Below are 20,798 nucleotides of genomic sequence, written 5' to 3' on the forward strand. Positions count from 1 at the left end.
ACGGAGGCCCACATGGCGCTCTGCAAAAACCGTTCCACTCCTGCTATTAAATTCCCACACTGACCCGAGGACTTTGCTGGGAGCTCAGCAGGAGCGCTCCATCCAATTTACAGCTCCGTCCTCCAGAGCCCTCAGTGCCAGCCTCTGGCAGACACGAATGATGGTCAAACCCCTCCAGCTCATAAATTATGCAAAGGCAATAAATGCACTCAGCAAACAGCTCCCAACGTTTGCCTAGCTTGGCTCCAGCTACGCTCTGTGAAATGCCAGGAGCCCTGCATACACAAGGCATCTATTTCACTCATAAAGAGGGTCTGTTGGGGCGTGAGGAGTGGGGACCCGCAGCCCTGCAGCAGAGTTTTATGGATGTGCTGCACAGAAGGAAAACAAGGAAGGAATGGGAGGAAAAGGCTTGATGTACTGCAGTGGGGCTGTGTTTTCATATGGTGTATGCCCGTGTGCAGGCACTCATGTGGATGCTCTGAGCAGCCATGTAAGCTGAGCTTTCCCCATGGATCAAACACATAGATTTCCTCTGCTTCATGGAAAACAACCCAACAATTTCTGTGCCATGGTAAGTCCAAAAAGACCTGTGGAAAAGAAAAGGTCTGCTGCTCAGGCTGGAATCTGTGAATGAGGGAATGCTCCAGCATCCCTCTGCCTCACAGGGACACAGAAAAGAATATAGTGATTCAAGTGTTTTGAGATTCTCAGAGAAGAAACACACTGAAAAGCTACACTGTGATGCAGGAGAACCATGTTGTCTTCATCTTTGTTTAGCTTGCTACACGATCACAGAATTGCTTGGAAGGGATCCTTAAAAGCCATCTATCCCAACTCTCTGCAGTGCACAGGGACACCCACAGCTCCATCAGTGCTCAGAGTCCCTCCATCCTTACCTTGGGTGTCTGCAGAGATGGGGCATCACCATCTGTATCTGTGCTATCTGTGCAGTGCCTCAATGCCGTTAGTGTAAAGAAATTCTTTCTTATATCCAGTCTAAATCTCCCCTCTTTCAGCCTGAAACCATTTCCCCTTGCCCTATCAATCCCTTGCAGCTTAGCTACTAGTTCTGTTACCTGATAGATTTCACTGTATTAATAATCAATTCACCTTTATTCTGTGAACAGTTCAGAGACATCTGGTATTTTAAGGATTCCAACATTTCCTGAAAGAAACCTCACCTAAAGATTTGCCATGACCAGACACAAAGGCAATGGCCATGGATGGCAAACTGAGCCTGACCCTACGTCTGATCATACCAGATGACAACTGAGATAACGCTCATCTAACAACGGCAAACTAATGGAATATAGTAGACATGTTTCTGCTTCATGGTCCCGTCATTCAGAAGTAGTTCTGCTTTTCCAGCATTCTGAACCTCCTCCAAAGCTGTGCTTTCCAGTTTGAACAGGTGAGTCTGTTCAGTGAGCTCTGAAGATAATTCCCACATGTCAGGTCTGCTGCAGGTGGGAGATGCTCCCTTGAACAAGTCCCACTCAAATGTTATTCACCAGGCATTTAGAAATTAAGTGATGCAAATATCACATGCTGGCCTTCTACTCTGGGCTGAGTTTCAGTATTTTCTGCCTCTCACAAGAAGATCAGCTTCCAGCCTTGTTCCAGGGAGCCATAGCTCTGTTGCACCTGAGTATACTGCAAATAACAGGGAATCCAAAATATCACTCAGAGATGGCCTGATTACTGGGTAACTGTCATTAGCTTTAATGCAATAAATCAGGGCGAGGAGTCTTTTACACCTGAACAAGCAGAGGCTCCTTCCCCTGATGCTCAGTGCACACAACTCTCTCACTGCACTGCCATGAGCAGAGATTGGCTGCAGACATGTAGGACTCATCCTGCAAAAAGCCCACAGCCCCATTTCCCAGCGCTGGCCCATGTTACTGAAAATCCAACCAACCATTCTCATCTAGGCACCGAGATGAAAGCCAGATGAGCAAAACTGCTGAGCACCCACAGCTCTCTGTTACGGCCAAGATTCCAAATGAGCGTGGCACAAAACGCTGTGAGAGCTTTCCAGAACACAGCTTGATGAGCCCCGCTGGGAAGGAGCCCCTGGAACGGGTAGTCCATGCCTCTGCAATCCTGTATGAGGATTTACAGCACTACAAACCCACCCCACAGCCTGGGACACAGGGCTGACTCATAACCAGCTCCACAGATTGTTATAAGATATATGGAAATGTTAAGGTTGCTCCTCATTTCTATACAATCAGTAGCAATAATGAGATCAGCTCAGAGCGGCCACAGCGATCCCTTAAACTGCTCCAATACCTTTAATAACCGAAGCATGCAGGCTGCTTGAAAAGCAGTCATTCAATGTTCAGGTGTTAGTTTTGCTCTGTTTTTTTGCAACCTGATGTTCGAGAAGCACTAAGCAGAGTCAGTAACCCACAAACTTGCATTTTCATACATGCACTGCAGTCAAAACTCAAATTATTGTTCCTAAAATCAGCCCAAGGTGAGAAGGGAACACAAAGCCTCATGGATTCCTTGCAGCAGCCAAAAAGAAACCTTTCTGCACCAGATCAAACCTTCTACATTACTGCTATCCATCAGGGCTGTGGAAGAGTAAGGCATTCCCCGCGAGATCATGAATATACACAAATATATCAGCAGCCTGGTAAACTGGGAAGTGGAAAAATAACTCTCCAATTCCCTTTGAGTGTTTAATTATTGCCGTGTTTTGTGGAAGAAAAGGAGAACTGAGCACCGGGCCGTGCTGCACCTCCCAAACCCCCCAGCCCATCTGGGGAGAGCCTGAGTTAACATGCACAGCACATCCCTACAGCACCCGCAGAACGAGCCTGATGCAGTGCCACATTTCTACAATCAGACATCCTATGAGGTTACAGCTCTAATTTGAGCCCATTTAAATAGCTTGAGATAGTCTGGTCCAAATCAAGCTGAGTAAAGGTCTGTGCCACCTCACCGGCTCATTCAGGCTGAAGCAACACTATGGATTTCTATGTACCTTGCTGATTGAACACATTCTTTTGCAAAAAAATGGCAATCATTGAATATATCGTGTACAATGACATTGAGGAGGGCATTGTTCTCTATTCTGCTCAATGGACTTTGCTGGAACAGCTATTTCATATCTTGGATCCATTTATCATTGCCACCAAAGGAGTCGGCACTGCTGAAACACCAGCACTGAACAAAGTGATTCTGCTCATCTGTCTGCTGAAAAGAAATCTGAAGAAAATGAGGGAAAACCCAGACCTCAGCCATGTTCACACTGACATTTACAATATTCTTGTCCATCTATCCACCAATGACAAACTGACAGCCTTGGAAAGGGCAAAAATGATATTTTAGCTATACAATTAGACCTTTGCTTCCAAGAAAAAAGGAGAAAAAAACATCTCCAAGATGAAAGGAGACACAGACAGGGAATAAATGGGCAATTTTCTAATTGATGAAATGGAGACAGGCAGAGTCACAAAGAAACTAAGAGCAAGAATTTCACTTTTTTCTTTCCTATCTCTGACTCTGCCTGCATGTAGCGTGCAGTGTGGAGCTCCTTGCCAAGGAATCTTATATATAGCACCTCGCAAATTGGTTAACATCACCGTCTGCTTAGCAATTCTTCACCATTATCCACAGTGATTCAGTGTAAGTCATGACTCTGAAACAGAGACGGTCCGAGAAGTTTCAGCTCTGGTTTCTCAAAAGCTAAAATTACGGATTATTCACATAAAAGTCCCATTTTGCACAAATTACCTTAGTCTGGACAAAAGATTGCAATGTAGACCTCTAATCTGAATCCCATTTTATCCAACTACTTCACTTCAGATGAAATGTATCAGTCTTGGACATTTAAAGTTTGCCCATTACCAGAAAGATATTCAGAACTTGGAACCACTTTCGGCTGTACGTCTTTTTAACTCCTCCCACCCAAGACTCGTATGAGGTTCCCCCAGCCTGGGCCATTCTGTGATTCTTTATGTATTCTGTATGACTTTTCCATTGCAGAGCAACACAATTAGTGGCTCCTTCTGGCTCCAACATCAACAAAATAATGGTCTGATGAGGAAGAAAAGAATCACATTTTGAATGTTAGCAATGAGAACACCTGAACACATTACTATCCATGATAAAGTTGATCCTCTTTATAATGATAGAAAGTATACACGTGACCTTTGCAACCTATACAACCTCTGCAATGATGGTATCCACCTTGATATTCCCTTCTGCAAGACAAGCATTTCTCAGGCCCCCAATGTCTTATATGAAGAAATGACAACATACCTCTGCCTCTGGGATTCTGAAGGCATTTCTGTTTTCTCACCTGCCTTTCTGGCTGTACACAATTTGCAGTATCTAACACCATTCTCAACACATTGATCAGTACATTGTCAGGGCTCAAAAAATAAGTAATAGTAAAGAATAATTAAAATGTCCATTGATACTGGTAGACAAAGTCAATAGCAAAGAATTAAACTAATCAGCATTTAACGAAGTCAGAGCCTAGCACAGCATTAGCCAGCATCCCTTTGTAAGTAAAGATTCCTGTTTTTCATACCTCCCGGTCTCAGCTCAAGAGTTCAGTTTGGAATTTGAGTCTTGCAGGTACTTACAGGCTAATGAAATCAAAACATCCTGATGGACAAGAAGCAAAGCATGTTACGGGTTAAAATAATACAAGAATCTATTTTTTCCACTGTGTTGTGATCCATAAAAATCACCCTGAGCCTTTCCTCTTTCTTCTCTGCCTGTGAAGCCAATTGCTTTGATTGCAGTGATATGAGCTTGCTGAAATGACTTGCCCTTGCTTGTGAAGCAAATGGAACATGCTAATAGAACTTATCGCATTACCCGATGCAAAAGTGCCATAGCTCATTACTTTAAGATAAAAGGATATCATTGCAGACGGGAAGCAGAATTGACTTTCTGAGGCCCGACTTGATGATGATTTAATCAACTGCTCTCTTTCACTTCTCATCTCTGCGCCTGTCGGTTTCACAGGTGCTGTTAAATGAGACACTCAGAAAGTGAGCGGAGGGAAAGAAATTGCTGTCATTACTTTTCAAGAAAGGAGGTATGCAAATTTTCGACAGAAAGATTGCGTTCATAATGGGCCTGGTAAAATACAAGGATCATGCTTGACAGGTGAGGGCAAGTCATTTGTACGTCCTTAAAGTGAAGCAACCATCCTCATTTAGAAATTGTGCTCGATAAGAGAAGCTACAAATGAAAACCACGCAATGGCTGAGAAGCAGCAAGAAAACCTTTGAAGGCTTTGCTACTGCAGATCTGCCTTCAGCAGGTGCTGGCGTGCCTTCACACGGCTGTTCCCATTGCCAGATGGCCAAACGCTGACCCTGCTTCGCACAAAGAACTCCTCTTACCCACACGGTTTGTTGCTGTCAGCTTTACATTTGCAGTCCGAGCCCTGAGAGTTTCTTCCTTCATCACCGCTGCCAGAAATAGAAGCTATGAGACAAAAGCCTTAAGCGAGTGTTGAGTTAACTTTGAAAACAAAATCAATCGGTTGGAGGTGAGAATTTGTTTTCTTCCGCACGTAAAAGAGAATGGCTGCTCTTGGAAGGTCCTGAGCTGAAGGTTCATACAGCCAAGCAGAAGGCAAAGAGAACGATCTACAAAGAGGGTTGTGCAGAAAGAAGGAGGGTGAAAAAATGCTTTTCCAGGGACCACAAGGCACCTGGCATCCCTAGTGATGGCAGCAACAGAGGGATGGAAGAAAGAGAGGAGCTCAATGTCCTGCTGGCCTAATGGAAAAGCTCTGATATTCCAAAATTAGAAGCTGAAGAAGCACAATAATGATGAATTATGTACAGGCTGAAAACACTCTATAGATTTTGGATGGTTATCGAGCTGTTCGATCATTTAAAATGGGGAAATGAGAACTACCAGGCTCTTACTGGTGTCAATCAGGTTTTCAGAAACTACAGAGTCACAACAAGCAGGTTCCTCAGGGCTACACTGTGCCAAGCCATGGATGCAGCAGTTAAGCTCTAGATGCATCACGCCTGTTTTCAATATAAATCCCATAAACTAACTATAAACTAAACTATATGACCTATAATTACTTTTAAGTAAAGAATCACACTCAAAGCACCAATGAAACGTCAATAACGCAACACACGGTTTGTCACTGGAGAAACTCCAACACAAAATGGTGCCAAAACACAGGAAGAAAGATGAAAGCGATATGTAAAGCAAAATAGAAATATTATCTGAAACAAAAAATAATGAATAAAAAGCCATCTCTTCATTCCCAAACAAGAACTCTCCAGCTTTTCAGCTTTGTAGCTTCACATTAGGCGAAGCAATTTAAGCATAACTATGTAAATAACATTAATAACGAAAATCCCCAAACAACCCAAAACAATTGATCCTTTGGGATAAGACCTCAACTGTTGAGCTATAAAGCCCTGAACATTGGATCTTAATGGATACTAAAGACTCTTAACTAAGCCATACAAAGATAACCTGAAACAAAACGGTCTGTGTCAGGAGGTGTCTGCAAACTCCCATGTATGTTCCTCACTGTCATCAAGTCAGAAAAGTAACTCAGACTGTGTACTCAGCCCTGTAAACTGGCTTCTGTGTGGTGGTTTCATTCTCTTTGCCACCCCTTATTATAATTCATCACTTACACGGCTGTTATATATTATTATTATTTATTGCTGCCTTTATCATTCTTGTGCAATTTATAAATTGTTTGTGCCAGACCCGAGGGAAGGCAAGGATTATTCTAAAAAATTCTAAAAATGAAATAATTAAGAGCTAAAATAATTCACTTAAAAACAGGGCAGGTTTTCCCTATCTGAAAATAATAATAATAATGAAAAATAAAAACCTTGCCTAAATTTTGTGCCCTAGTTCAGTCAGAGTTATTGAACTCAAAGCAGTACAATTAATTAGTGGAGATCATATAGCCTGTGCTGCACGGGAGGTCATAGCAGATCAAACCCTCATTGCCTTAAATGAGGGCAATTTATAAATCCCTAAGCATCCTCCTCACTCTGCTCTTACATCCAAAGTTCTCTTGTTAACACTTTGGACCTTGCTGTTATCCAGCAATTCAGGCCAGCCCCATTCAACATAAACATCTCCCTTCATGATGTGCACACTCTGAAAGGATGTGGAGTAACACTGACCTTACTCTTACTCAGGAGCTTTACGCTGAGTTTGTTGTTGATGTTGTTGTGTGTGCTGAGCTTCATTCCTGTTCTCATTTTTATCACACTGCAGGAATAACACCTCTTTAAGGGCCATTTCAGCTTTGCTATTAAGTTCAACTACCATTTGGAGGAATCAATAACAAAGTGTTCTACAAGAGGACACTGTGATTTACAAATACAGGGGAAGAAAGAGAGTGATGCAGAGTCGTTGGTATGGATGTGAAGGGCTGTTCGGAAGGGGAAAATAAAAAGTCTGCAAGAAGACTCTGAACAACCAATTTAATCTTGGAAGAAAATTCAGCAGTTATCCTGTGTGGCAGCTATCATAAAAAGTTGCAGGAGAAATCTACAGGAAATTCAATATGAAATCTAAAACGTACACCAATGGGATCCTCCAGAGGAAGAGAGAGGGAGGGAGGCAATGGATTCTCATAAAGCATTACAGAAAGAAGCCTTACATCTTCCCTCAGAGCTCCTAAAGACAATCATTAGTGCAGAAGGCAGAAATGTTAGTGGATACACTTTGAATAGAGGAATACTTTGATACATGCATCAGATTTATCAAGGACTCTCCTCCCCCCCCATACCCAACAGACGAGAGTTCGAGAACGCATCTCTTCTTCCAACCCTACACATTTATACGTTCAGGCTCTGAGCATGAATGAGGGGTTTTGTTGTTTCACCAGTGGGAACAAGGAAGCAGACATAAGACAGAAGAGTCTTAACAAAGGCTGTGCCCTGAGATGTCACCTGAGTGTGCCCTGTCATTGTGCCCTGGCCACCAAAGCTCTCCCTATGCATGGGCCTTTTCTTGTAACAAAGTGCTGCAAAACAGCAGACGGAATGCATTACAGTGGCAGAAGGCATGATTTTGTAATGGCACGGGAATAAAGAAACAGAAGACAACTCCCATCTTTTGTCTAACACAAAGCTGGATCCACACTCTAGCAAAGCTGAACTATGGCAATGTATAGGATAGAATATAGAACCAGCGTGTAATTCACAGCTGGAAGGACAGGAACTGCAACACCAAAGGCAATGTCTCATGTTAGCTAAAACAAATAGCCAAGAAGCCAAGGGAAACCACTTTGCCCTTGTAGAATTTGCTCACTTCTGAGCAATGGCAGACCCTGGGGGTGCCCTCGGTAACTCCTTCATGCCCACCACATATCCCAGAGACATCTGTGTAGGGTATGGAAGTCTATTGTTTGCGCTTCTATTCTTAATGGGCGGGGAGGAAAAAAAAAAGCCATGATACTTTGAGCAAATGCCACACTCTTGGAAAAATGAGCAAACAGAGCCAAATGATAGAGCAAAAGCAACATTCCCCAAGGTACCGGAGGCATCACTCTCCTATGCCCCGCACATGGGCCTGTTCTTTCCCAAAGCCTCATCCCCCCCCCTAAGACCTCAAAGGGTTAAGCCTGCAAATTGCCCCGCTGTGCTGCTGGGACAGCATGAAGGATGGCTGCCATTGCGCGGTCAGAGTGACAGCGCCAATTTGATGTGCTGCCATCAAGGGCCTTCTCGGCGCCGAGCGCCCTGATGGTTTCGTGATGCGAACAGTCGCATCGCAAAATGGTTTTCCTCTCCCGCTGCCTCTGCTTCCATCTGCTGCTGGGCCGAGGCACAGCCGGCTGCCTGCCTGTCACAGCATGTATTAAAATTAGCTGGGGAGGAGGCACTCAGTTGTGCTAATTACATTTTAATCATTGGAAATGTGTTGGCAAATCAAGCCTTGATTGCCATCTCAGAGTCTGTCTCCTCCAGCAGAGTGAAGGGGCTGTCTGCATTAGCTGGGGCCTGCTGGGCCCAGTTCTTTCACTGAAGATAGAATATGGTGCCTGCTGGCCCACCACTGAGACTGCTTTGGCACATTATTAAAAAGCCACAAGGCTTGTTTCAAATCATCACCGTGTGAGCTCCGCTCATTCGCACATCCCTGGGTATTCCAGCCACTTGGTACTTTTAACTATATCTAGTTTACCTTGTGGGCTAAAAAACAATTTTGCATGTGTAGGTGGAGGGAGATGGAGCTCTTTGCAGCTCGTCGGGTTGGGCATGGAGCCGGCTGTCGAACGCCTGCCTTGTCAGCTGCAGCTCTGCATCTTGAAATAACTGGAGCCCGCTGTGCCTCAGGGAAGTTTGGAACAAGGCCGGGTCCGAGCTGTGGAAAGTAAGGAAGTCCCATCCCATTCCTCATGCTATGGGATAAAGGAAATGGAGCCCTCAGTGACCCACAGGCCAGCTAGGCTTGTATATCAGGCTTGGAGCAGCTCCCCTCTGTTCTCCTGGCTGAGCGCTCACATGCAGATCCTAAAATCAGCATGCTGGATGCAGATCAAAAGGATGAATGTTCAAGCCCTTTCCCCAGCCACATCTGAATTTTTATTTTTTTTCTTTATCGATACAGGAAAGCTTCCAGAGCAGCTCGAACCAAAAGCAGAAAGAGCCAGGATCTCTCAAATGTCAGGCCGTGCGTAGGGTAAACAAAACCAGCAGCATCTACCACCTGCAACTCCCTTCCCAAAATCAACAAACAGAGCCTACACGGTGGATATTCTGCAACCTGAAAAATTCACCCTCAAATCTCTTTTTCTTAGAACGTAAATCTTGTCAATACTCAAACCCTTCCCATTGCCTGCAGAACTGGCATCCTCCTAGGCTGGGTTTTCCACAGCCAGGCATGCAAGGACCCAGCACTTTGCAATGCCAGATCTCCAAATGGCAGTTGGACACCTAAGCGAGTGTCAGATTGCCCCAGTGCTCAGCAGCCAGCAATGCCTATTGTCGCATTTGAGTTAAAGTTCCAAAATATCCCTTTAGACTATACTCTTTTGGCAACCTGAGTGGTTTGAGGACTCAAGCAGGCAATAAGCACTGAAGCTGTCAGCCTCAGCCTTTCATAGATTGATTAAGGTTGGAAAGATCACTGAGATCATCTAGTCCAACCATCAAGCTATGACCGCCATGCCCACTATGCCATGCCACTATCAATGCAACATCTTCCAGGCCCCACAGGAGACTGCCATGAGTACCCAATGCATTTGCAAAGAAGGAAAGCTATTTTTACAGCCCCTGAGAGGAGGCAGACTGTGGAGGTACTTGCTTATACAATTACACTGCCATTGAACGTAATGTTTTCATGACTATCATATAACAGAACTTAAAACTAATCATTTTATAGCCCCAGCAATGAGATAAGCGTTTGAATATACCACAGAGAGAAGCTATGGTGTCCTATGATAGAGCTGCACTTCACAGGCTGAATCTGAAACAACAAAGCTGAGTTATACTTCTGCTTTGTGATTAAAACTCAGTGTCCACATTAGGAGGGTGGGAGAAACTGGAAATTAACATACTGATTATATTTGGGATTAGAAAGAATGCGATATATATTCCTCAGTGTCCCTAAAAATCAGCCCTTCTGTGCCCATCCCTTCTGTCCTTGTTCCACAGGGAAAATAAAGCTTTTTCATGGCTGAGCATTTGGTACTACCAAAGAGAACGATGATGATTTTGCATGGCCGCTTCTCTAAGGCATGTTGAGGGGAATGAAAGGGATAAGGGACAGCACCCTCCTAAGCTGCTGTTACAGCCTGAATGCTGCTCGAAACATACGTTGGAAATACAGGAGCACCACATGGAAAGGGTGCTCATAGTGAAGAGCGCACCGAAAAATAAGCTGCTTCCCATCAGCAAGTGCATTCTTTATCTTTAGCGTAACATTTACAAAGCTTGTTCAGGAAAAAAACGTGTTAAATCTTTCATCAGGCTACAGACACTTTATTTGGAGTCTTCACAGAAACCCGAAGTAGTGCCATAAGGTGCCTGGAATATTAGCCAAGATAAAACCTTCAGGGCCATGCACGCTACTGTTTTCAAATCTGTTCTTTCATCTGATGTGCCAGTCGAAATTACTTCTGCAACATGGTCAGAACCAACCTGGATGGATTTATAATGCCTCAAATTGCTATGGGCATATTTTTGTGAATTGCCTAGAGACAAACAGATAATTCTCTTTAGATTGTGCGAATTGCTAATTCTTATGCATGTCATGCGTTTTCCAAGTGGCATGTTTAGACAAGAAAATTGCAGAATATTCCTGATGTCACCAGAGCTCTAGGCTTAGAAAGTGTAGGACAGTGTCCTTATATCTCAGTATATGTATTACAAATCATTTTAACTCCAAATTAGACAACACTTGTTACATTTTCTCACTGACGACTCTGTGTAGGAGTAGAGTCAAGCAATAACGAACAGATTATCAATTATACCATTGCGATGCAACGACTTGCACAAATAACAGAAGCAGAACCGAGCCTTTTATTTGCTCTGTTTAGGCAATTTGAGTAAAAAGTGTAAGCGTCATCTTTTGTGTCAACACGTTGAGAGTTGATAACTCAAGTCTGTTGGCATTATTATACTATACCCAACAAATAACAAAGGCTTCCTCGCAGTGTGTTTTCCTGGTACAACAAAGCTTTTATGCTCAATCTCTCTGTCCATCCTCCTCAACGTTTTTGAACCCACTGGCCAATTTCACCCATATTTGACAAGAGATCTTAAAGATAACAAAGCTCTTGTGACTTTTCCAAGGGAAAAATAGATAAAGAAATAAATAAAGGCGGCCAGTTGGTATAGAGACCTGCTAAGCCTGGAAGAAAGGCTGCAGCATGTGATCACACCTCACTTGATACCAGAAAACGCACACAGATGAGAAATGTTCTAAGAACTCCAAAGAAAAAGCATCAATCAGAGCTTTCAATTAACTCTCTATGGGAAACCAAGCTTTGCTAAGCATTTTTCTTTTTCTTTTTTTGCTCATGGAACGACTCATATTTATTTTACGACGTATGACTTGGATTCAGAGGTGCCAGCTTTTAACTAATATATAAATTACCTTCATCCTTGAAAACCAACAGGGACATCTTTGTATAGTGTATATTATAAAGCATAATTATAGCTTCAGGGCATCATTTCATGTGAAAATGTAACATATAAAATAAAAGAAAATTCAGTTTATATTACGATCAGATTTTTGCATTTCAAGTGATCCTGTACACGTGGAGAAGTTGGTAAACTGCCTGCTCAAGCAGCACAGAAAACACAGTCCCGTGCTTATGCTTAGGGCTGTAAGATTACAACTATGGGTTCATTTCCCAGCAATGATACACTCTTCCTTCGTAACTTGGGGTAAAAAAAACAAAGCAAATCAAAACAACCTCCCCACTCTTTTTCTGTCCTGCATCTTTAAAACAACTGTTTCCTTTCTTCCCCTCAACTTTCCCTTTCCTTTCTATTTGTGTTATGCTTTTATATAAACCGTCTGATGCCTGCTTTCTTCTGAATGCCTATAAACTTTGTTTTCTAATTCTAACAAATCCAAACACAAACACACTGAACTCGTTTTTCTGAAGTATTTTTAGTGGATTTTTGTTTTGTTTCTTTTAGTTCTTGACTGCCAGCCACGAACAAATTCCAGTGGCTCCAGAAAGCTGCTTGTGTCTGTAGGACGAGTGTAAACTTAACACATCAGTAGATTTGGGGTACTAGGGGAGGCGTCAGGAATGAAACAGTTGCTCTGCTATACTGGTAATGATACAAGATTTATATATTTGTCTGCATGCAGCCTAGCTTACATCACTGTGTTTTACTGTATTTCACTGTACGATAGGGCAAGAGGGAATGGCTTCAAACTAAAAGAAGGGAGATGATGTTGGTTAGACTTTAGGAAGTAATTTTTAACACTGATGTGCTGGCATGGGCTGCCCAGAGAGGTTGCAGGTGCCCCATCCCTGCAGGCATTCAAGGCTGGGCTGGATGGGATCTTGGGCAGCCTGATCTGCTGGTTGGCAACCAGCCCACGGCATGTAGGTTGAACCTAAGTGATCTTTGAGGTCTCCTCCAACCTAACCCATTCCATGATTCTATAATTCTATGATTTTAAAAGGGGGAGAACAAATTATCAGCCACTGACAGGTCACTTCAAATCCCCTGTAGATTTCACCACTGGTGTCAGTGGTGTTTCCAAGGGCAAACAGAAGAATTTTCTTTTCAAAGGGAAGAAGGAGCAGCGCTGCTAAAACAACGCTGGTAAAACAGCGCTGCTTCCAACCCCTGCGGGATGCAGAAATAATCTGTGACTGTGACTTCAGTGAATTTTGTTAAGTACAGTTAAATTGCATCACAGATCCGTCTTTTGCAGATCCGCAACAGTTAATGAACGCGGTGGGGAGAGCAGATATTTCTTCAAAACAACTCATCAAGGAAGCTGCCTCTCCTTAGCAGATGTAAAGGCAGGGCCCAGAGCAGGAGCTGGCAGCAGCAGATGGTGCCTGAGGGCAGCTTGCTATCTCCTGCTCCTGGGGGTGAGGCTGGGCGAGACGGGAGGTGCCGGGAGGTGGGGGCTGTGTTTTTCAGCAGCAGGTAAAATCCATTTGTCACACCAGCTCCAACTGGGCTCTCAGCACAAAAGTTAATATCTGAAACCAATGAGGCATTCTGCGCTCCGACGGCAGCGAGGCGGGGAAGCTGGGAGCAGCGCCGAGCCCCAGCCTCAGTCAGCAGGGAATGATGGCAAACTTCTCCTCCTGAAAGACAGCCTTTTCCTCTGTCTTTTCCAAACAAATAATGATGATAAATAATAAAAAGAAAGGGTATGCAAAGGGAAGTGTTTTATCTTATTGCACCTTCAGGGAAAGAACACCGAATGACGAAAGAGAGCGTGTTTTCTTTCTCTGTTCTCCACACAACAACATCAGTAAGCTCATAAAAGAGGCCCCTGCTTTCTCCCTCTCCGAAATACAGACACATACACAGCACCAGCAATAAATTTCCATTGCCTCCAACTTCTAGCTCTGCCAAGGTATGTGCCACAGACAGCATTTTTATGAGCCCGTCTTTGACTGCCTGGATTTCGCCTTCATAAAGAAGAGATTTTAGTCCATTCTGTCTATTTATTTTGTGTAGAGGAATCAAGGTCAATAAACCACGGAGAAATTCACTCTACCTTATTCCATTTCACACTTTTGTCATCCACGCTTTATCGAGTATCTGAATGAATTTTTAATATCGTGCCACAAAATGCTTTGGTCTTCTATCATATGCTGGGACTCTATAAATCTGATAACACTTGGGAGTTCTCAAATATACTCAGCACTGAAGAAACAGCTTTAAAGTTTAGTCATTCTGATGAAATGTAAGAGCTTATATCAGTGACAGGTTGACAGAAAAAGCTGTTTTCCTTTCCATTTCACAGACTTCCACGTATGAACGCCATGAAACATGTCAGGACTTTCTCTGAGTCTATGAAGACAGCGATGGCATCTGCTCCCAGTGGGGAGCCCTTCTAACCAGTAATACTGTAAAATTTCCTGATTCTGAAATCTGATTGACAGTCGCAGGAAGGGAAGGGAGGAGGTGTTTACTGTATTTCATAGGAGAGCATCAATTGCTTGTCTTGGCACATGATGTATATTTTTATGGCATACAATGCCACTTTCAGCATTTTTTTTTATTTTTTTTTTTAAGTAAAATGTATTCGTGCTGGCTGAACAGGTTTATAATTTCCTGTTGCTGGAAAATATACACGTCTTTTAAAACTAGGCATTAACCCTACACGTTCATCTACAGTTTTAGGTAAGCAGGCAAAAAAGAAAGACCTAAATTAGGACTGTGAGAAAGAAGGGGACGGATTCTTCAGCAGAGTCTGCTGTGACAGGACAAGGGGAAATGGTTTCAAACTAAAAGAGGGGAGATTTAGATTGGATATAAGGCAGTTTTTTACAATAAGGGTGGTGAGGCACTGGCACAGGTTGCAAACTCTTCCTGATGAATAGGTGAAGCAACAACCCAAACTGCTTTTGCTGTCCTGCCATTCCATCAACTCTAAGAGTACTAAATACAGAACAAAGGACAGCCAGGGCTGTGTGCCTTTACAAGAGGTGGCATTAAGCCTGAATTACTTAATAAATGAAATAGAATGAAAGACTGCAGTAAGCGTTGTGTAGATACTGGTTTAGAGTCCAGATCTGCTCATGTATACAGAGCTAGGCATCTTCTCAGTTTCAGTTTGGGAAAGACTGGAAGTACCCAGGAAAACAAGAGGTTTTCACCATCTGATTCTCTAATCTTATGTTCCCCTGAAATCATTGTGAACAAAGTAGGGATTCAAATGCTCACACTCAGTAGCTGAATGCCAAGGTAAGATCTGAGGTCTAAAAGGTTGATCTAAGGTCTAAAAAGTTCACATTCATTGGGAATGCGGGCCATTGGACTACAGAAAAGACATCCCAGAAACTGAAGGCACTCTGAATCTGGAACTACTGATGTTACAAAGAGTGGGACGTGTAGGAAAACCTTCAATATATTATTAGAAGCACTGTCATATGACATATTTTGTCGATGCATTTAATCTTGTCCTAGTAACTCTGTGACACAGGAGTGCATTCAGGCATTCTATTCTAGCTGCTCTGCTTCTGATTTAGATAGTATCATGGATAGCTGTAACAGATGGCATTCACGATAGTGCTGCTTTACAAGACAAAGCTCCCACTCTTCTCCCTTCTGCTTTTTCTTTTTTCTTTTTTTAACTGGGGTTATGTCAAGGTGAAATAAAGAACAGTTCAGGCCTTCGCACAGCAGCAATCATCATCAGAGCTTGGCATTTTGGGTACCAAATAGCAGAGATAGTTGAAGAGAAATAATCAAACACGGAAAGAATGAAGCAAAAGAAAAGCAAACTAAATAGCAAGAATGAAGGATGCACCCAGAGACTCAGGTGATCACATGATTGGAAAAGACAAAGTCACCTTTTATAACCACTCTTTCTCCCTTTCAGCAGCAAGGACTACCCACAGATGCTTATAGACATGATTCTGACTGTCCTAGGGGACGTCAGTGGGTAGGAGACTATTACAAGAAGAGACTTCAACTTACGACATGCTCCTACTGAGCAATGGAAGAGCTATTGATCTTTGGCTGCTAGGAAATTGCTGCGTACATCAAAAGTGTGCAGCAAGGACACACACTGCTCCTGACAGCATCCAATAGCGTGGGCCATATCTTGCAATAATTATGACAAGCACATATCAACACACACGAAGTTGCTCTGTACTTTGCATGCTGCTCTTTTTGTTGAAATAGGATCATGTTTATTTTGGAGATAAACATGGTAATGTCAGCAAAAGCTTCAAAGGACTTCTATGTTAATTGTGGTCTGCAGCCTCCCAGGAAGCAAAGAACCCCTCAACTCGACACCTCCAATTTGGTTAAACTGAGTTAGATACTTCAGGAGCATTTTGGGGGTGGAATTTCAAAGGAGAGCTCTATAGGGCTATTTTCCTATTAGCATGATTAGCATTCATACATAGTTTATCCTTGGATTGGTTTGCATTTTGAGAGAGATTCAGAGGAAAAGCAATTTATAAAAGTCTCTCATACCTCCCTGTTCTAACCGCTTCAACCACAGCATAATCTCAGCGGCACATGTTCTTCCAAGCACAGAGCTCTACCAGCTTAGATCTCATAATTACTGCTCTTCATTAACACAATCTGAAGGGTATTGCTTTGGAGTTTTTGCAAACTATTTGGATTTTTTTTCATTATTGTGGCTTAGTGGGGAAAGATTGTTGGTAAGTGGATGGCTGGACAGGATGATCTTGAAGGTCTTTTCCAGCCTTTGTGATTCTATGACTCTATGATTATTACTATTACGTCTAAAAGACCAGGACTACCAGAAGAATTCCCTTATTCAGGGCCAAATAAAGAGTGCAGCATACAACATACTGTATGGCTCTGAACACTATAGTTAGGACAGGAAAACAGTCGGAGTAGTTATTATCAGCTTGCTTTATAAGTATGTTATTTACAATACGCAACAGATGTTCTCCGAATGTTAATGGGAAAATACAGGCCTTTTATTTATTTCTTTTCTGACAGACCAAAAAGTGCAACTAATATAATAATAATCTTGGAAAATCCAAAGATTACTTCACAATTTGGAAAATGCTATGTTGAGTCATTAGTCTTATTATCTGGTATTTTCATAACTCACTAGATAAACACTGTAAACTATGATTTCCTGGTAATGATCCCTTATATGTGCAAAAACAGGCTTCCAAGAAATCTCAATTAAGCCCTAAGAAACAGTGGTTTTAAATTAACCCCAGCCCCCCATGTAATGCAATAATGCACGTACGTGCGTAAGCATGCACATGTGCATGCACTGCCCTTCCTGCGAATGGGTAGGATTAGAACTGCTGGGCTGTAAGTTATATCTCCTGTGCTGCTAACTACTAACAGAATGTTTTCTTTAGCTCAGTGCTTTTCAGTCTGTCTGTGAACCCAAGAGATCCAAATTCTCTTCATACATGGGTCTGTAAATCTGTTTTGGTTCGCTTCGCCGTACTGGGTCCCTAATTCCATCAATAAAAGCTTAGGGGAGTCCATCTATTGAAAAAAAGAGTGGAAACTTCTGCCGTGGCACCAGGCCCTGATCTTCGGCACCGGGAGCTCAAAGTTCCTTCCTGGTGTTTGCTGTGGAGTTATAAATTGCCCAGCACAAACAATTACGTGGGTAGATAAACCCAACACAACAGGTCTGAAATGTTAAAAGGTTATAAGATTTCAACTTGAGAAAATCGTGGGGTTTTTTTTACTCTTTCTTTGGAAATTGAGCTTGGACACCACTAGCTCTTCCCTTTCAATACTACTTTAGCTGATGTTTCTGTATGAACGATATTCCACAGCACTGACAAGTGGTAGGTACTGCAAAGGACAGAAAGCTTGGCTATCCATGCTCTCGTGCCTTGTACAGCCACTAAGGTAACCTACAAAATACTGGTGAAATAAGATCAACTGGAAATTGTAATTTCTTAACCAATCCTTTGGGGACAAAGTAGAAACTAGTGCCTTTGTTATCTTACAAAGCCCACTGTTGAGAAGCATATTTTATGTATTTTTTGGCCCGCCTTCCAAAGAAAACAATGTCTGTGCACACAGGCTGTCAGTCCACCCAATCCTGATAGTTTTTCGACCCTCCTGTTCCCTTCCAATGAAACAATAGAGATCTAAAAACTGTCAAGTTCTAAGAAGTTGCATGTAAACCAGCAGCCTTGGTAGAGGAAAGGCAGATGCTGCTCCGTTCTTATAAGATCATGCTGTCCTCCTGGCCAAACTGAGATGGAATATGCAATGCAGTCAGAAGTATGCAACATGTGCATGGCAGAGGGAAGACAACAGGGCTCCATGACGTGGGACACAAATCTAAGGCAGTTGGATTTCACTATTCTCCCTGCATGTAGAACAGCTTGTTTGAGCAATGCGAGGACAACGAAGTGTGATGTGGTTGTATGGGACCAATTAAGGGATGCTCATTTCAAAACAAAAAACTCACCATCTCTGCCCAAAGAAATCCAGATTGTGACATTATTGCAAAGGAAAAAAATACAGATTCTCCCCTAGTTTGCCTCCCAACTCAGCACAGCAGTCGGGAAAATAACATTCATTGCTATTGTACATGACAGGTAAAGGGAAAAAAAAGCAACAGCCACATCTGGTATCATTAATACTTTAGCAGACTTCCTATTTTTAAATTAGTATCATTCTGCAAGCAAAATGACAGCTCCTCACGGCGCCTATGAATCTGCAGAAACAAAGCAACAAACAAAGCAGCAGTTTACGCATACAGCTGCCGACAGCTCTGACAGCCTTTCAAAGCACTCCCGTGTGCAGAGCCCAATCCCACAGCACAGAACACCAGGCTGGCACTTCCCTTGGGATTTTACAGGTGAAAAGCAAGCTCAGGAGCTGCTGGCTGATGCCAAGAGCCACCTGGGGCTCAGCTGTGGGTACCAGGTGCACAAGGACATGCAGTGGGGCCAGCAGGAAACCAGATGGATTTATGGGGCAGCACTAGCAAGCTCGCTGTGAGCCCTTCCAGCTGCTGTTGGAGAAGCATCTCTCAATGAACTCCATGGTGGGACATGCCTCCTGCTCAGGGGACGCTCTGTTGGACTTTTTGTGCTTGCATTCAACGGTGAATGCCAGGAAAACGCAATAGGGGAGACTGGTGTGAGGTGTCTGTAGCGGCAGTGTTCAGCAGCAAGGAGCAGAGCCAGCCCTGGCCCTGCACACTGCATCTCTTGGCTCCCAAGGCAACTGCTCACAGCATCGCTTCTGCGACACCAGGGCGCATACACACAAATGAGCTGTGGGACAGACTGCAGGAAATATCCGTCTCCTGAGGTAACCACAGGCTTAAAATTAGGTTTGAGGATGACAAAAAAGCCTGTCTGCCCTCGTCCTCACACGTCTCATCCATCCCGGGGACTTACCGAGCCCCATCTCTGCTGCTCGCTTACGTCAATGAAATCAAACAGGCTCTTGAAGCGGCTGCAGGAAGTTCTCCACACGTTCTCTGAGGCATCTGGAACAATTCCCGTTATTTAATTCTCACTTAGTTGCCAACTCAAAACACCAAAACAGAAAGCAGAGACGTTTCTCAATCTTTCCCCATGAGGGATTTACATGGGTAAAACCCATCACAGGGTAATCACTCTGGACACATTTAAAGATGAAATTTTCCACTGGATTTTCCAAGGTGCTTCATCTTACTGCCAATCCAGTCCTACTGCAGCTGCATGAAAGGGACAAACAGCCACCCCTGCCTTGCCACTTCATGATGTGTATAAAAGCAACGCCCCACCTGGCTTCTATGGCTAACTGCTACCCATGGTACAGTTGTAGATAAATAGATCAGGGTACACAAGGAAATAAAATAATTGCAAAAGCTTGCATTTCCAGAGGATCTTCTAAATTCAGGGCTTTTGTGGCTGAGTATGTTTTGCCATGCCTTGAGCAGAGCATGAAATGCCAACAAATGGGAAGACAAAGCCCCATTAGGGTTCATGCTCAACTTCCAATGGGACCCCCAGCAACAAGGCCCAGTCCCTCCTGACAGAAAAGATGCTTCTGTGACTTCTCCTGACCCAATTATAGGGTCAAAACATGGCATTAAGGCCAAGTGCTGTGCTCCTGGCTGCAGCCCTTGCGATCAGGTTACTCTGGAGCGTGTTGGCATTGTGGGCCTGGGTGATGTATGTTTGCTGTCAGTGCAGAAATAACACGGAGTGCGTTGGAGCAGGCCCCACCTGCCGAGCAATATGTTCTCCATCCCTCAGGCTGTGCTGTGTGCCGCTCGGCTAGGAGAAACTTCCACCCACCCAGCACATGGCAGGGCAGGAATGCACTCCCATACTCGCCTACAGGAAGATGTGCCACAAAACCCCCCATCCTCCTTTTCCTTGCTGTGACAAAAAAATCACTCCCTCAAGTATTTACCTATAAATAAATAAACAAATAAACAGGTTTTAGAAAGCAAAAGAGGGAAAAAAGGGGGAAAAGAGAAAGAATCACAGCCCGCTGATTGCATACATCCGGTGCCCCATACAACATGCCTCAAACACGTCTAAATATTGAATTCCTGCTATTAATTTAAAAGACTTTCAAAGACAACTCAGTATGGACTGACTTTCCAGTGACATTCACTTATGCACAGAAACAAACCTGAGACCCCTCAGAACATCATCATAATAATCTGACTGACCATGATGGAGACCC

The 20,798-nt window shown here is 43.4% G+C and overlaps 1 protein-coding gene across 9 annotated transcripts in view; it reads right to left on the bottom strand.

Annotated features, from left to right (window-relative positions):
- AUTS2 (activator of transcription and developmental regulator AUTS2) overlaps nucleotides 1-20,798 on the bottom strand; it is a 523,712-nt gene that overhangs the window by 176,266 nt on the left and 326,648 nt on the right. The window lies entirely within an intron of this gene.

The sequence above is a fragment of the Coturnix japonica genome, chromosome 19 (genome assembly GCF_001577835.2).
Source record: "Coturnix japonica isolate 7356 chromosome 19, Coturnix japonica 2.1, whole genome shotgun sequence".
NCBI classification, from domain to species: domain Eukaryota; kingdom Metazoa; phylum Chordata; class Aves; order Galliformes; family Phasianidae; genus Coturnix; species Coturnix japonica.